The sequence below is a fragment of the Erpetoichthys calabaricus genome, chromosome 11 (assembly GCF_900747795.2).
Source record: "Erpetoichthys calabaricus chromosome 11, fErpCal1.3, whole genome shotgun sequence".
Taxonomy (NCBI): Eukaryota; Metazoa; Chordata; class Cladistia; order Polypteriformes; family Polypteridae; genus Erpetoichthys; species Erpetoichthys calabaricus.
Window position 1 is genome coordinate 112998504 of NC_041404.2, and position 18687 is coordinate 113017190.

Here is an 18687-nt window from a genome sequence, read left to right on the forward strand (position 1 = left end):
CTACCTATTGAGCAGCTTACCTGTGACAAAGCTTATTGTGCAGCAGTGCATGATGCTGATAGCATTCACCAAAATGTGTGCACTAGTTAGCTAATTCATAAGTAAAAATTGAAGATGCTAGAATAAAATTAATTGAAATTTATTTGAAATTAAACTTCTGGGGTTTTTCTATGCTCAATCTTATCTGCCATCTTTGCCTTCATTTGGGAGACGGATAGATAGATAGATAGGATGTCGTCCCAACTGACTGGAAAATGGGACTTGTCGGCCCTATCTGGAAAGGGAAGGGTGAATGCCTGCATTGGGCAAATACAGGGGAATAACACTGCTCTCAGTGCCAGGTAAGGTCCTCAATGGGATCCATGATCACTTACTCATCTCCCAGTGACTGGAACAGTCTGAATTTTTTGCCTAAGAAGTCTATCATCGACTGCATCCTGGCACTGAGGATTCTCATCGAGTGTAAATGCAAAAAGCAGCTGAGTTTTTTTGCAGCCTTTGTCGATTTTCATAAAGCCTTCGACTCAGTTGATCAAGCTGCCCTGTGGGACACCCTGAGACTTTGTGGGATCCCCCCAAATTTGCTGGACATCATGGCTGGTATGTACCCTGATACTGTGAGTGCTGTACAGAGTGGAGGCAGAACCTCAATGTTTTTTCCTAGTTGATTCTGGGGTTCATCAGGGGTATGCTCTTGGTCCTACTGTGTTCAGTGCTTGCATGGATTAGATGTTGGGCAGGGTCGTGGCATCCAATGGCACTGGGACACTGTTGGTGAAGAAAATTTCACCAATCTTGACTTTGCCGACGATGCTGTGATCTTCATAGAGTCAACACAGACTCCGACTGGACCGCTCGAGAGGGGCTTGCAAGTGTCCTGGATAAAAACCAAGATCCAGGCCTTTAATGACCTGTTGGCCACAGCCATCAGCAGTGTGTCAACCTCATCAAGAGGTTTACTTACCTTGGCAGTAACATTCATGTCTCTGGTGACTCCTTCCATAAAGACAATAAATGGACTGGGAGAGCATGAGGGGTCATGAGGTCACTGGAAAGGAGTGTGTGATGCTCCCGATATCTCTGAAAAGGATGAAAGTCCAAGCCTTTAGAGTCCTTATGCTTCCTGTTTTGCTATATGGTTGGGAGAAATGGATGCTATCCAGTGACCTGAGACAAAGACTGGACTCCTTCAGTACTGTGTCTCTTCTGAGAATCCTTGGGTACTGCTGGTTTGACTTGGTGTTGAATGATTGATTTGTTTCACAAAACCTAATATTCAAGTTTATGCAAATTGTTTTGCTCATCACTACTGATATGACTTCAACAGATGTTGGTCTCCATTGTCTGTACATTATACAAGATCTTTAGAGGAAATAGATCCTAGAGACCAGAATGGTTGAGTACAGGGGCAGGTCACAGTTGGGCTCATTGTTTTTCCTCCCAGTTGTGGTCCTATAATATGGAGAGAAAAATTAGCAAAGAAGAAAATTGCAGTGTTACCTTGAAATCCTTCCAAAGACTTCTCTGTAAGTCATTCAAAAAAGGCCTGTGACATGTTCATACATATGACAGTGGGTTTCTTACTGTTTCTCTAACCATGGTTGTGGATCATCCTATTTTGTTGGGAGACGAGACTTTTTATCCTGGGACGAGATGTGATCTTTTGAAGAGAGACACTTTCACGTACCGCCAAATGAGAATTTGTGCCAAGAGATTTAACCATGCTTGGGGCCCGAAATAAAAAACAAACAGTAAGTGACAAAGTAGAACTTCATAAAGAATTCAAAAACGTTAGAGCAGGTTAGAGATAATGGAAGTACGAAAATTCAAAAGTCTCAAAAAAATAATAGTAAAAATTGGAAATTATTACTCGGTGAAATAATGGAACAGCGAAAAGAGATCAAATATATTGTTCAGATTTAAACTTTAAGTCTTAGAGACTTGTAGATTGTCTAATTTGTGTTGCCATCAGGGAAAAGTAGTGTTTTTTCCCAATGAAGAGGCGTATCCGTGAGAATTAAAAGATTGATTGTTTGGTGGAAGTGAAATCCCGCGAGAGAAAATTTCAAGCCCTGTGAGACAAGACTTTATGCAAAGAGATTTGGAAAAGTCCTGCCCACATCTAAAACATTTACAACCATGCACACTGTTCAATCATTTCTCATTTGTGTGAATGCTATTGTCAGACACAGTTCATGTAGAGAGAAAGAAACAATATTCACTAACGGGCAGCGGTGTCACAATGTAATTCCAAACACGGAATCAAAATTCAATGCGATTTTAACGAAAAGGTAAAAGCAAACAGAGATCAAATATATGGACATAGGTGATATGACAGAAGTATTTAGATATTCTTTGGCTTTAAACTTTAAGTTGGAGACTTGTAGATCATCTAATTCGTCTTGCCATCAGGGAAAAGTAGTGTTTCTTCCCAATGAAGAGGCCTATCTGTGAGAATTAAAAGTTTTGTTGTTTGTGAGTGGCAGAGATGTGAAGTTGCTGGCGTGTAGAGCAGGCAGGGGGGTTGGCGAGGTAAGCCCCCTAGTGTCTGTGTGTGTGTGTGTGTGTGTATATATTATATATATTGTAATAGAATTGACAGGCAGTCCCCGGGTTATATACGAGATAGGGACTGTAGGTTTGCTCCTAAGTTGAATTTGTATGTAAGTCGGAACAGGTACATTATTTTAATAAATGCTATTGTTGACTGACTGTAACCAAGTGTACTGAAAATGAATGATGGAGTTTCACCTCTCTCTGACCTTTTTATTATTTCTACTTTATTTTCAATGGTGATGGTTTTTCTTTACTGTATCACCAGCACTTGCATCAGATTTGTGTTTCAGAGACATTCTTGAAGGGTGAAGACAAAAGGTTAAGATGAGCTCTTCTGCACAGCACTGTACACATTATCACAGCAGGAAGGCACCCGTCAACACGTCTGATGTACTGACAAGAGACAACTTCCTGCTATATGCGTAACAGTACAAGCAGGCTTGCTATTGAGAATGAATGGGGGCGGTTCATCACCAGCCCACCTTACAGTCACCTCCACTACAGTACGCTTGCAGCATTACCAGCCGTCTGTGCTGGGCAGGCAGTGAAATGCCCCCCTCCGCTCCATCCAGCCTGCGTCCAGTCAGGAGCAGTAGCTGCGGCGGCGTAGTGGGCGGGCAGCGAATCATCGTCCTGCACACGAGCAATAGCTGTGGCCCCGGTGACTATTAACCACGGGTCACCGCTTGCCGCCGGGAGCTGCCCGAGGGACACTACACTGCGCAAGCAGCGAAATCGCCCCCCTCCATCCACCACTTGCAGCATCCCCAGGCCGAAGATGACAGAGCGGCAGTTACTGAGGTGCATGCGTCGCAGCTGTGTCCTCGTTCTTAAGTCGTAGGTCGGATGTCCATAACCTGGGGACTACCTGTATACGGTTAATTCATCATGCTTGTTTTTCCATCTGCTGTATAACATAAATAGCTTTAAATATTATTTGGTGCATCTCCTTATATCACTTTTTCTTTCAATTTGAAAAGAACAACACACGTTCTTGTACATGTATTATTGATCACTAAGAGATAAATTCACAGGATAAATCATGGACAATAGTCAGATGGCTTACCTGTCACTCTCGTTTATATATTTTTTCCAATAGACTTCCTCTTTTTACTGATAATAGCTACTTGAATCATATGCATCAAGGTTAAGGTTATATGCAAAAGTAATTGACCATACAATACAAGCTGATTGCCATATTGTTTTTTTCAGTAAATAACTCTCTTCACTTTAAGCATTCAACTTTGCCGGGGTCAGAAAGATCTGGATTGCCTTTAATGCTCATTCATCCCTGAATTGCATAAAGCACATACATTCAAACATAGAACTGTTAATAAATACATGAGGAATAATACAATAGTGAAGAACCAAGGTAAATTGTAAGGTTTTAAAAGCATATTATAACAGTGCTGACAAGTTGCATCAGCTAGGAATAAGTAACCCATAGTATGAGCTGGCAGTCCATCGTGCAACTGAGCAGCTTCAGAGCCAGCAGCTGGGGAGCCTACAAAAATGGCATGCAGTGTTTGCAGCATCAGTTCAGTGAAGTAAAATGACCAGGAGACTAATACATCTGAAACTCTGCATAAAGAGGTTCTCCTGCTCAGTTATAGACAGGTCACCACACAGAAGTGCAGTGTTGGACACCCCTGATGCACCGCATGACAGCAGAGATCTGTGCCATCTGACATCTCAGCATCTAACATCCCTGCTGTGCCACTTAACAGTGATGCTGTCAAGACCCCTGCTGATGTGCTTTTGTCACTGGCTGCATAACAGCAACAGAAACAAAGACCACCCTGACATTTTGAATAGTTGTGTGCCATTTCAAGGAGTTGGAAATGGTCAGTGGGGACAGTTGTTTCAAAGTGATGGCTAAGTAATGGTGCTAACAAGTTGCATCAGCCATGGATTAGCCACCCATAGTTTAAGTTGGCATTCCATCAATAAACTGAGCAGGCTCAATGTTAGCAGCCGGGGATCCTATAAAAATAACAAGTCTGCAAAGTTGCAAACAGAATTCCATATAGTGCAAGCCCCCTAAAAGAGCCGCATAAAGAAAACAAGGATCCATTTATGTGCTCGGTGCTGACACTACAATATGTTTGACATATGACATATCAATGAACAGATAACTTTCTAGTCCAAAAAATTCTAAATCCTCCAGCTGAAAAGGGTCTGATAAGCTGATGTATTGCACTCTTAATGTCTAGCTTGATTAATGTGAGGATAAAACTAGTTCTGAAGCAGCTATACAGATTTTGTTTTAGGTCTCTGGCAGTGATGGGCTTTCAGTAAGAAAGCATCAGTACCCAGTTTGCATTTTTGTGCCAAGCGAGTCAACCAAAGACTCTGAAATATTAACATTAATGAGTTAGTTTTGGGATCATCAATTCTAAGAGCCAAATCTTTTATCAAGTAAACAAAATGAAAGGAACATTTTTGCTGAATTTTAAATACACTGCAAAAAAAATTATTTATCATTCTAATGATTTAACTCTAAGAGATCCACAATTTTCTCTTTTTTCTCCTGAACATCCTGGCAGAGACTTCACTAATCATTGCGGATGATGAGAAAAAAATGGAAAAAAGAGGCCATACCATTTGGCAAACCACTGTGTTTATTCTGAGAAGTTGTAATTATTAGAATTCAAGAATACTGTTGTCAGTCTCAAGATTTTCAAACCATTGCCATAACCTGAGAAGACAGCATAAAGCCTCAAAACAGGGGAGTTTGTTAAACAAAACAGAGCTTTTCCTCATCAAAAAGAACCATCATTTTTTGCTGCTCCTGTTGCAATGTACACCTAAAAGTAGTGAGGCTGAGAAATGTATAAATTTGATGTCACCAGTTCTCCAGTTTTCCTTCTGTTTTACCAGAGGTACAGTATGAGCATACAAACAAAGCACATCAGTGCTGACATATGACTGTCTAACTGATACTTGGTATGGAAGCAGTATGGTTTGGGACGTAAAAGACCACTGATGACACATGAACACAAATTTTTATTTCTGTAGAGCCTCTACAGTACATGTGATTAGTTACCATCATGAATCAAATTTCCCAAATGGAATAGTACTATACTCCAATTGCTCTATTGACACTAAACTCCTTTACTCTTATCAGGTTTTACAACTAGTTAATCTGTCTTTTCTATCACCATCTGAAATTCTGCCATTCTTTCCGCCTCTTAGGTACTGTTGGGATGTCTTTACTGCAGCCCTGCTGTAACTGACAGGTGCTGGCATATTTGTCTGATAATTTCCAGCATGCAAATGGTAATTACTGATCCTTTACTGGACATTACCCAAATACAAGCAGCAGAAGAACACAATTTTGATTCTCATTCTTTGGATGAGCTGGACTCTGTCTTAAACTGTTAATTGTAAGTTTTCTTGTGGACACTAAGTGGTGGTACATGGCATGGTTCCAGCAAATAATACTATTTTTCTTTCTGTCATGCCAGAGAGTCCAAATTTCTATAGTGGAACAATTCCAGGCAGAATCTTCCTTTATATTTCTATATCTAATTAGAAGAAATAAAATAATCACAACCGAGCACAGGCAATGGCTTGTCAATCTCCATCCACTTTATAATGATTGCATAAAATGTACCATTAACTGGCTCTTTTTGTGCTGCCATGTTGCTGTTGAAAAAATATTTTTAAAGTAACAGCTGGAATCCACTGTACTACTTCCCTTTATAATTCTGCACACTTTAATCATTTCAGCACTTAATATCTATTTGCATAAATTGAAAACGTTCAACTCCTACATTCTTTGATCAGAACTCATGCCTTTTGTAATTGGCTTCAGAGAGAGGCAAAGGTTTTTCTTTTTAATTAAGAATTGGGAGACAAAGCCTGAATCAGAAACCAAGTGAAGTTTGCAACAACAAAGTCAGTCTTATCTTTTATCAAAGAGTAATACAGAAACTAAATAGCAAAGTCAAAAGATCAAAAGAAAAGTGCACTGCATGTAAAGTTATCCAGTCTTGAATAAGAGTTGTATATGGAGTTGATCATTATACCTAGAATTCTTTCTTACATCTGGTAGAGGTAGTCATTTTTGAGTTTACCTTTCTTCTTTGTGGCAGAACAGCAATGTAATATACTGTTATCTTTGCTAATCTCTTCTGTATACTGCCGGGATGTAGTGAGGGATCAGTCGACTACAACTCTGAAGTCAATTATACCCAAACACTTGTGCCTCAGAGTATGTTATCCACCTAAAGCTAAGCATTGGGCTTGGCCAGTACTTGGATGGAAGACCATCTAGGAAAATTATGTTTGCTGCTGGATGAGGTGTTGTTGAGGCCATCAGGGTGTGCTTTCCCTGAGGTTTGTGTGTAGATCCCAATGCTCCAGTGCTGTGACGGGGGATACTGTGCTGTAAAAATGGTTCCATCCTTCGGATGAGTGGAAAAACCAAGGTCTTAACTCTCTGTGGTCAAGATCCCTGGGAATCTTTTGTAAAGAGTAGGGATTATCCCAAAGTCCTGACTAAGTTGATCAACATGGCCTCATGTATTCTGGCCCCCTAATCATCCCATGTCTCTAATTTGCAATCTCTTTCACCCCTTCACCACCTAATAACTAATATATAGGGAACGTACTGGTGCACATGTTGGTGTTGGCTGAAGTTTTTCCCCTCTATCTATATAAAGCACTTTGAATAGCGAGAAAAGTGCTATATAAATGTAATTAGTTATTATTATTTGTATTACTAATCTGCCCAAGTGCAAACTCTGTCCAGGTTATTTGTAATGATTCAGCTGATGTTGGACAAGCTTCTCCAATTGTTAAGCAGAATGCTAGTTGCTTCTTCCTTTAATCCAGCAGCCCTGAGCTCAAGGTGAGAGATTAGCTAGCATCCCTTTACAAATGTAGACTTCCTAGAAGCAGAACTGACATTTTAGTGGCCTCTTCTTTACAATGAAAAATTTAATGTAAGTTTAAAGTAAGCAAAGTAGTTGTTTGATGCCTTGTGGACAACTCCAGGCACCCATAACAGCTTTTAAAAGTACTTTTACACAACTCTTTCCAACTGTTGCCTTGTCACTTCAGCTGACTGTTATGTTTGTCTTTGTCTGTAATTAGCTTTCCCTTACTCTTGTTGGCTTCCCCAGGTGACTGTCTCTTTGCTACATTCTTTTTTATTTTACATCCCAGTGCTGTCACATAGACTATACCTGAAAAAATGTCCTTCTGTCCTTTAATGTCCTTTTTGTCCTCACTTTCCTTCAGGCACAAGCACTCAGCTGACTTACCAGTTTCTTCTAAACTTAATTTCTACTTCCTTGGAAAATGCACATGCTTAGTTAGTATAAATGGCAACATTGCACTTGAATTATTTATCTACTGTCCCTCTGACTCCTATGTCTGCTATTACTGTAGGACTGAGCACAAGCCCTTTGCACACATAGTAACCCTACTCCTGCATGAGCAGAAAAGATGGCATAAGGTACTGCATAATATCTTAGTGGCAACCAAAAACAAAGTTTTTGGGCCAAATATTTTTTTTTTTGCCTCTGATATAATGAGGGTTTAATTGTAAAGACATTCACATGGTCAGTGAGGATAAGAGCAATACATTTCACAGTACAAAGAGACAGGGCAGGTCAGATCAGGTTGGGGAACATGCAAGATCCCGGTTGGCAACCCCCCAAACAGAATGGTGCATTCCCACCCTCTGTAAATAACCATCTATCTGCCACAGCCAGATTTTACGTGAGTGTCCCCTTGGCCTGGTCTAGCTGTTTGGGTCCTCAACACTGAGGATCCTGCAAGCAGAATCAACCTCAGGGAATTGCACCACATGACCATAGTGCCATAACTGACTCTCCCTCACAATGCAGGTAATGTTCCTTATTCTGGACTCCGTGAGCAACCACTTGATCGACACAAAGTCAAATCACCGGTACCCAAGGATTCTCCGAAGAGAAACAGTCTTCATCTCAGGTCACTGGATAGCATCTATGTCTCGCAACCATATAACAAAACAGGACGCACCAGGACTCTAAAGACTTGGACCTTGATCCTTTTGCAAAGATATCGGGTCCAAGAAAATGGTAAGACTTAAAAGTAAAGTGGAAATCATTAACTGGCTGCTTAGCAAATTACTAATCTGATTGATGAGGTCAACCAGTTACTATTGTTGCCTATCTTTCAGTTTGTGTTTTTTATCCTAATCCTAAATCTTCTGACTAGAGTATAATATGAGAACAATGCCAAACATGACACAAGCAGTGCAATAGCAGCCAAAAATGATAAAACTGCACATTTCACTGTGCCTTCATGGCTCTTTGACTAGACATTTCTGGGTCATGTTAGTTGGAGTTAATCCATGAGATGTTTTATTAGCTTTTGAATTGGAGTACTACAATTAAAAGTACTCCATAGCCCCACTCACTATAAGTAATTCACAGTATTTGTAATATTGTCTTATAGCTAGCAATAAAAAAACAAGGAAGCAAAACATTAATGTCAATAAATTAAGCAAAATGATAATTTCAGCATCTATACATATGTTTTATATTTCTGAAATAGTAGGCTGCATCACTGACTTCAACATTAATGTATTTTCACAGGGAATACTAATAAGACACATAGGAACAATAATTATGTTAATGATAACAATACCAACTAGTTAACTAAGAAAACTTTATAATTAAGGAAAAGCATGCACAAGCAAGTTATACTTCATTTTTTTAGTTATGACATGTGAATTACAGCCAGAACCACTTAATTATGAAAATAGAAGAAATAGCTGTGTTGTGACAAATTTGTAAGACGATACTCACAATTTGCAAAGGAATTGATGCATGTCATTTTCATTAAGTAAGAAATATCTGTAAGATACAAAATCTCATATAAATGATGCCATCACTAAGAATGATAATTTACTATTTAAACATGTCAAGTAATGAAAGCTAAGAGGTTAGGCTCAGCCTTTTAAGTTTGAAATGTAGCATTTAGCACATTTGTGTACATTTATTTTGTTTATTATGGCTATTTAGTGCAGAAAAAATAACTAATGTTTCCATATTCTTTACTCTGACCATATCATACAGAAATTAGAATGGAATGGGCTAGAGAAACCATATTTTCAGAAAACTTTCTTTGCTTTTGTTAATAAAAACTACCAAAGCTGCAGTAATCTAGGATCAACATTTGAGGATTACCCGAGCTTTATAAAAATTTACCATGAATGATTGAAATACCGAGTGTGAGAAGAATGAGCTTTCCATCACGTTCAAGTAGTGTTAATATTATTTTTCTAGCCACTACAGATTCTCCAATGGCTATCACCACAGAAATTTAATTGTTAGTGATAACATGGCTCAGCAAAATAAAGCCCAAAAATAAATTGTTAAAGAAACACCAAGTTATACATTTGAATACTCAGTGATAGAGTGCCATGTCCAGGGCGATTTCCTTTCTTGAGCCTAGTACCTCTTGGACAGGCATGTTGCCTCCTTGAACCTGCACTCATTTACATGGTGTAACAAAATCCTAAAGCAATCCATCAATGAATTGGGGAACCTGATAAAAAAAAAACCCTATTTATTTGCCATTTGCAAAGGGATTTCAATAATAAAGCAGGTTGCTTACAGTATGTTGGAGTGTTGTTGGGATATTTATAGTATGTTGGTTTTAAACTTAGACTTCCTGTTCCTAGGTCTTTAATCCTTCGTCTGCTGGAGGAGGCAGAATTATGTGTGGGTAGAAGGGATGTCAAGACTTCTTCTCCAGTCTAAGGGTGAAAGTGCTCCATCTTCTTATTTCTCTTGTGAAATCATCTCTAATAAGAGACTCATCCACCTCCTATGTGTGATAGTGGATTTGAGAATAATGTGAATGTTATGTCATATTTGCTTAATCTGAACTCATACTCTACTAAATTAGTGTAAAATAAAAATGATAAAAAATATTTTGAGAAAAACCAACCCAGACACAGACAGACACTGAGACCGCCAGAAGTCCAAAGACACGTTTATTTTCACAGGACAACACAGCCATAACAACCTCACATGGCTCAGTCCTTTTCCTTTTCTTTCCTTCTGCCGCCTCCACTCCTCTCTCACAAGGTCTGTCCACTTCCACCTGACTCCAGCTCTCCGAATGGAGTGAGGCGGCCCTTTTTATAATGACCCGGATGTGCTCCAGGTGCTCCACCATGATCTTCTGGCAGCTCTTCCTGGTGTGGCGGAAGTGCTGTCCTTGCACCTGGCAGCAGTCCGGGCATACCTGGTTCCTGTTCCGGCAGCACTTCCTGGTGTGGCAGAAGTGCTGCAGTCCATGGTTCTGAAACCATCCAAGCACCCCCTGGCAGGGGCCACGGACCACCACAGGGTTGAGCTTCCCGGCTCTGTGGCCCTGACGCAGTCCAGGGGGGCTGCCCTCTAGCGTCCCGAGGAAGATATTGTCCCTCTCCTGGTCCTTCCCTTCTCTAGGTGTCCCGGTGGCGCAAGGTCCCTGGTCGTCTGCCACAATTTGAAAATCTTTTTCTTTTCAGCCCAAAAATAGCCACCTGAACATGCATTGCATCTTGGCATTTTTAATGTTATCTTTCACTTTTATGAAATGTGAACAGTATGGTGCAACATAAAAGACAAAGAGGCATGGAAATGAGAAAAAAGATAAATTACATTTTGCAAGCAGGGGGGCTGAACGCACCCCTAGAAGACATGGATGCTCCTAAAAAAAACTCCTCTTAAAAACGCTGATAGACTACCTTCACATTGCTCCAATTGCGGCTGCTCTGTCGCGTGATATGTTTCTTGCGCGGTGGTACGCATACTTAAAAGCCTGAACAGCACCTGTCCTTTTGGGCTGATTGCTTTGTGTCTCTCTCCCCCAGACATCCTCTGCTCCTGTTGTGGGTTCCGCTCCCGTTGTGCTCCCCTATGTTGTTTACCTATTCTTTTAAACGAGAACTAACTGCATACTGAGCTCATTTTACTTCTGAAAGAGACACGTTTGTTTGAAGTGTTTGAATAATGCTCCTGTCTCTGCAATCTCTTGTGTTTCTGTGCAATTCTGTGACCCAAGCGTGACAATTTTTACATTTTTCAGTGATAAATAAGTCATATCACGTAGAGCAAAGTGAGTTAAATACAAAGAAACTGTTGGGATAGGCTACCTCTCTCCCTCCCTCTCTCTCTCTCAATCATCCCCCACCCTGATGGTACTTCTGTATGGTACAAAAACAAAATACAGCAAGTAACTCAGCAAATCCATATTACTACACGAGAATGGTAAACCGGAAGGCACGGACCCAGGTACACGGCGATGGACGCAGGAGACATATTGCGCAGGCGCCTACAGCGCGCGTCTCATAAACCGCAAGCGAATTCTGATCCACCGCGAACGAAGGAGTCACGACTCAAAAACGAAAGAGCTCAACTAACGAAGGAGTCACGGCTCAAAAACGAAATAGCTCAACTAACGCCACACAGAAAAGAGGATTCTGCACTGCACCCCAGAGTCAAATGGAAGAAACTATGGGGTCCGCAAAGGTCCACAAAGATAGTACGGAAGGCGCGAGAAAGTACGAAAGGCGCAGGCGCCTACAACGCGCTTCTGAACTAAACGTCCACACTACACAGCATGGTCCGGGTAATAAGAATAAACAAACTCTCCGTATTAAACGTACGGCATCCTCACACGTCCAAACCATATAGCATATGTGAATCACATTACAGTGATGCATTATTAACAGTACAACCACAGAAAACGCTCCGTATTAACAGTAAGTGCAATTATCCATATTACTAACGGTAGACAATGGATAACTAATGGAGTCACGGTCACGGCTCCGGCTCCAGCTCCAAAATGAAACTTTTCAACTAAACAACGCATTCTGTAATGCGTCCACTATTAATGAACATTCATTAGGATTAATGAATATCATTTGCTGTCATTGTCATTCACGTAACTTCCCTGAAGAAACAACTGGCAATACAACTAATAAGTTTACATGTTGTTGTCAAAGGGGTCAGGTTAGACTGCCTCCTTTAGATGAATATCCTGAATATCTACGGATGATTCTAACTAACAATGTACCAGAAAGTAAAAACTTTATGGACTGCATTAGATCCTACAATAGTTCATTTGCTTTTGCATCTACCGGGGTAAATATCAGGCCACCAGCTGGCAATGGCCAATACTGCTTTGGCAAGCGAAGCGAGCAGAGGGCGGAGCCCCCTTGTAAATAAATATAAAAATGAAAAGTAAAATTAACTTAACACATAGTTCAAATCTAGATGAATACTGTCATATGCAGGCAAGCAGAATGGAAGCAGAGAGGAATGACCCCTCTCTGTGATTCTACTGTGAAAAAAAAATGTTTTGCAGCCATTGTGTTTGTAGAGATTGAAGGAAAGCTGTCCCAGAATACAAGAAATTGCTAGAAAGAGACTGCTGTCTGCAAGAACATTGCTGGTTGATCTCACAGCTTGACATTCTTACAAGGTGATCCTATGTGATCTAAGAATGGTAGATGGTAATCCGCCTTGTCACTGGAAAAAGTGTTGTGGAAAAAAACTTTCCACGATCTTGAAAGAAGGCAGTCAGAAAGCCCAGATGAGAATGCAGATTGTTTATTTTTACAGATCATGAATAAATGTCTCATTGTCTTCATTGTGTAGGTCAGGCAATGATACTGACTCACCACAAGTTGAATCTTCCACATAAGGCGCATTTATACAACAACCAATTGAAACCCATGGAAGGCGATCTTAATTTATCTAGTTATGTAACTTTTAAAAGCAATTGGTTGCACCAATGTAGATTTACAATTGTTGTATTAAAGGCAGTAAAAACAAATATTTTGTGTTTTATAATTATAATTGCTTTATTTACTTTGCAGAGATCTGTTTCCACTTTAGCATTAGAGTTTTTTTTCTTTTTATCAGTGTCAAAAAAGCCAAATTAAATCCATTAGGAGTTAATGTTGTATATACAATAAAATATGAAAGTTTACAGCAAAAGTGAATACTTTTTATAAGCATTGTTTCTTCATGACTCCAACCAATCATTATTTAGTAAGCCAAGATGTCACTAATGTATAATCTATGGCTTTTTGCAATTAGTGGAGCCTGTTAGGGTTAACGAAAGTGTCATGTTTGGGCTGTTTATACCAGTTATATTTCACTGTTAGGTATGTGTTTATCTTCTTAATAAAAAATAAGCGTCTGTGTGTCTGTATGTCCATCAGGTTGCTATGTCTCTCTCATTCCAATAGAGGGTGCATCACAGCCATTAACACTACTTTCATGAAACCTATACCAAATGGGATATGACAAAGGGATATGCATTACGTTTGTCATCCCAGCAGATGGTGCATCAAAAACATTTGTTGTAATGCATTTTATTACTACATATGTTTGTGATGTTCCATCTGTTGAAATGGAAAATATGACGCATTTTATTAATACATGCATTACAAAATACATTCCAGTAAATGGTGTTAACAGGGACGTCTATGTTGATTACTTAGATGGGTAGCACAACTAGTTTGTAATGATTGTGTAATGGGATAGAAACTGGAGTTTTAAAGAAAAGGACATTTCCGTGTGTTCTGTTTAGAGAAAAAAAAAACCACGTCAATAATAAATGGAAAAGCCAATGGATGAAGGGACAATAGACACCATTTGCTTGAGACTGGGATAAGTGAAAAGGGTAAATTTCCTGAGTAATCCTGTTACAGGTTATTGTTGGTAGCTATATACAAGACATAGATATTTACCAGTCTCACAAAAGAGTTGCCTGCTTTGAAGATCAGACTGTTTTTAATTGGTATTTCATTCATCATACTGTACACTATTGTAATAACAGAACTGCTCACTTCCTTAGAAAATGTTTGTATTTACGTTTTTTTTTAATTAATGAGTTCTGGGGACATTGGTCTCTAATCAGCATCTTTATAATAAACAACAATACCATTGTTTAACCAAAGGAAATTGGTAAGTTCCATTGTTTAACCGATTGTCATGTTGATATTGAAGTAGTTATATCTCTGGGTAAATGAGAATAAAAAAAGAAACGTGTGATGAGAGATTCCTGACTGTTGCCTGCTTCTTTTATGCTTTTGACACCATATTGCTGTGGCTACACCCTGTAGTAACAATGTCTTGTATCCCTTCCAGGTTCCACGAGGCCTGAGGCTGGTAACAATTGCGCAGCACATTTGGCTCTTAAGGTGAAGGGTTTCAAAGATACACCAGGGGAAGGATCTGCTAGTGTTATGATTATTTACGGTGTTCTCTTTTTCATCCTCAGCCAGGAAAAGCACAACAGAGAAGACCAGTGACCCTTGCTCTGTTACCTTTCCTTAATGTCCCATGCTCATAAGAACCTAACTCTATAAGGATATGTTATCACCATTAAATAAATCCATCTTTTCAAGTGCCATCTTTTAGCCTTTGACTAATTAATGGGGTCTGAGTGTGAACTGTTTGTGGCGCAGTGGTAACGCTACTGCTTTACAGCAAGGAGATTGTGAGTTCACTTCTTGGATCCTCCCTGCAGGGAGACTGCTTTGAGTAGTGAGAAAAGCACTATATAAAAGTAAAGAATTATTATTATTATTTCAATTTGTGTTTATTCTATTTACATGGTTTTTCTAATCTAATCAAATCTATTAAGAATAAACTGAATCAACTAGAACTGAATAGTAATATACCTCATATGCAAATCTTCTCTCACTTGTTAATATTGTTTTACAATATCACATTTTTCCAGTGATATCCTCCAAAGTTTTTCTCATACAATTTTTTTTCTAGCTTCTTGAATAAATTAATTTAAAAAAATTATGAAGAATCTCACATGACAGACGGCAAGATGTAGGCATCTGCAAGGTGCAGCCTGGAGCAACAATGACCAGATGTGATCCGACCATCAGCCCTGTGAGGCAGAATGGCTAAGTTCTAGCAGAGGAGTATTCATGAAGGCAAGAGCTGAAAATATTAACCTATTTGCCAAGTTTATGTAGACTGTTGCCAAGAACAGCCCCTGCAAAAGCTTGTTCTTCATGGTTCACCTCTCAAAAGTAGATGGTTGGGGTCATTTAACAGTCCAAAACTGATTGCTGATTACTAACACCCTTGAAGAGTAAAATGCAAATTGTTGGTCCTAACAAATGCATATTTCATTACTGTTTTACATGGCCATATGGTAAAATGCTTTCTGTAGTAATTCAAATTACAAAATGTATACTGATATATTACTGGATATGAAAAAATGTGCTTATTTATAGACTTGTATGTTTATTATTCTTAGTTATATCTGTTAGATTGGCCTGTAGTGCCTGAAACACTTTGTCTGAATTTTCTTAGAAATACCTATTTTATATGAATATGAGACTTGCGAGCTTAAACCAAACCAGATAAATTCATAAAGTATATACTGTAGATCAATTAATCTTTATTGTATACCATCCTTTTCATACTAAGCACTATCAGGAGACATTTCATGAAAGGTTATACTTGATAGTGAATATATACCATTCCCAGAAATGGTGCTAAAATAAAGCAGTTCTTAACATCAACAATTTCTTCACTTTAAAAGATTATTAAAAGTCTTGCACAACTCTTCCAACCCTGCATTTTCCTTGTATCATATTGTTGGAAAAATGCAGCAGATTGTCATAATACAAAAATGAGCAAAATGCATTTGTTTGATGTGTAAGGTAAACAAATATTCAATTTTTAGGCATGAAAAGCAGCTCTCCTCACAGTGAATTCATTCCAATTAAATGGATACATACAGTTTAGCGGGCTGCACGGTGGCGCAGTGGTAGCGCTGCTGCCTTGCAGTTAGGAAATCCGGGTTCGCTTCCTGGGTCCTCCCTGCGTGGAGTTTGCACATTCTCCCCGTGTCTGCATGGGTTTCCTCCGGGCACTCCGGTTTCCTCCCACAGTCCAAAGACATGCAGGTTAGGTGGATTGGCGATTCTAAATTGGCCCTAGTGTGTGCTGGGTGTGGTTGTGTGTGTCCTGCGGTGGGTTGGCACCCTGCCTGGGATTGGTTCCTGCCCTGTGTTGGCTGGGATTGGCTCCAGCAGACCCCTGTGACCCTGTGTTTGGATTCAGCGGGTTGGAAAATGGATGGATGGATACAGTTTAGCTATCTTAATACTAGGCCGCATGGCGGTGGTCTGAATTTAAATTCTGCACTAAGCCCATGTCTTTATGGAGTTTGCAAGTTCCCCTTATGTCTGCATGTTTATTTTTCTCTTTTCCTTAATGGGTGCTTTGTTTTTCCCTTTACATTCCAAAATTAGTTTAACTAATGACTCTAAATTGGTCTTATGTGATTATGGATAGGATTGGTACATGTGCTGGCCCTGCCATGGCTTTCTGATATGCTTTCTCACTGCACACGTATAAATGTAATGGAGTGATGGTTACTGTAAGACAGTGTCTTAATGCTAGGCCTCATGGGGGTCTGGGTGTGAATTCTGTGCCAAGCCCCTGACTTTTTGGACTTTGTAAGTTCTCCTTAAGTCTGCATGTTTGTTATATTCTGTTAAGCATTAAATTATGAATTATGTCAAGCAAATTTGAGTAAAATGATACTTGAATACTTCATTTAGAAAAAAAGGCCTGATTTACACCTGTTATATAAATGTTGCTGCCATTGGCCCTTACTGTCAAAATGAAATTGGCAGTGTGGACAAGAAAAATGTTCAGACTAACAGAAACCGGTGATTGGCCAGGAGAGGGCCTTCTGCTGGAAAAAGTAAACGAATTAAGAATGTGGATTGTATGGCTGCATAGATACAGATGTATTGAAATGAATAGTTGCTGTAAGCCACAGACAACACCCTTCGTTACCTAATGGAGGACCAGAAGAGGACAGTGTGTCACTTTCTGATTAAAGATTTACATGAACTGTTAGAAAAACCTCCATTTTGTTGTTGTTTTAGATATCAACAATGACATACTGTGCCCACCGTTTAATCACTCACTCTTGAAAATAGTTTATTGTTTCAGCATGATTCTGTATGAAAACATAGAGTGGCTATTGAATTAACTAATATTTATTTTGCCATATATTATCAAACACATGTTCTTGTGGTAACAGAGCCTTTCCTGGCAGCATCAAACATAAAGCTGAAACCAACTAAACCTAGACACAACAACAATCCACTGCAGGGACCATTAAACACTGGCCCACACAACACCAATATAGAAGTATCTATATAACAGAAGAAAACCCATACAGGCACAGGAGGACATGCAAACACCACACAGACAACAACCAAGTGCAGGATTTGAACCCAAGACACTTGATTTGTGCGACAGCAGAACTGACTACAATGAAGGCCACCCAATCAAACTGAGGAATTGTGGAAGAAGGGGCATGGTGAACAAGAACCCAATAGTCATTCTGGCTTAGTTACAGAGAACTTGTGTAGAGATGGGAGTATAACCATTACTGAAATACTCAAACAATGTGAGCTTTATGACAGAGTTGCCAGACAGAAGACACTCCTCAGTAAAAGATACATGGAAGCCCACTTGGAGTTTGCAAAAGAGCACCTAAAGGGCTTTCAGAATGTGAGCAATAAGATTCTCCAAACTGATAAAACCAAGATAAGCACCATGTCTGAAGGAAACCAAGCACCTCTCATCACCTGTGCAATAGCATTCCAACAGTGAAGTTTGGTGGTGGCAACATCATACTATGGGGTTTTTTTTCAGCAACAGAGACTGGAAGTCTAGTCAGAAATTAGGGGAAGCCGAAAGGAGCAAATTACAGAGACTTCCTAAATGAAAACCTACTCCAGAGTGCCCTGGACCTCTGACTGAGCCCAGAGTTCATCTTCCAACAAGTCAACAACCTTGAGCACAAAGCAAGATAACACAGGCGTACCTTAGGGACAACTCTGGGAACTTGACTTGACTAGCCAGAACTCAGGCTTAAACCCAACTGAACATCTCTGGAGAGATCTGGAAATAGCTGTCAAGAACAGTTTTCATCCAACCTGACACAGCCTGAGAGGATCTGCAGAGAAGAATTTCAGAAATTCCCAAATCTAGGTGTTTGATGCTTGTTGCATCATGCCTGAAAAAAACAGGCAGTAAACGCTGCAAAAAGTGCTTCAATGAAATATTGAGTAAA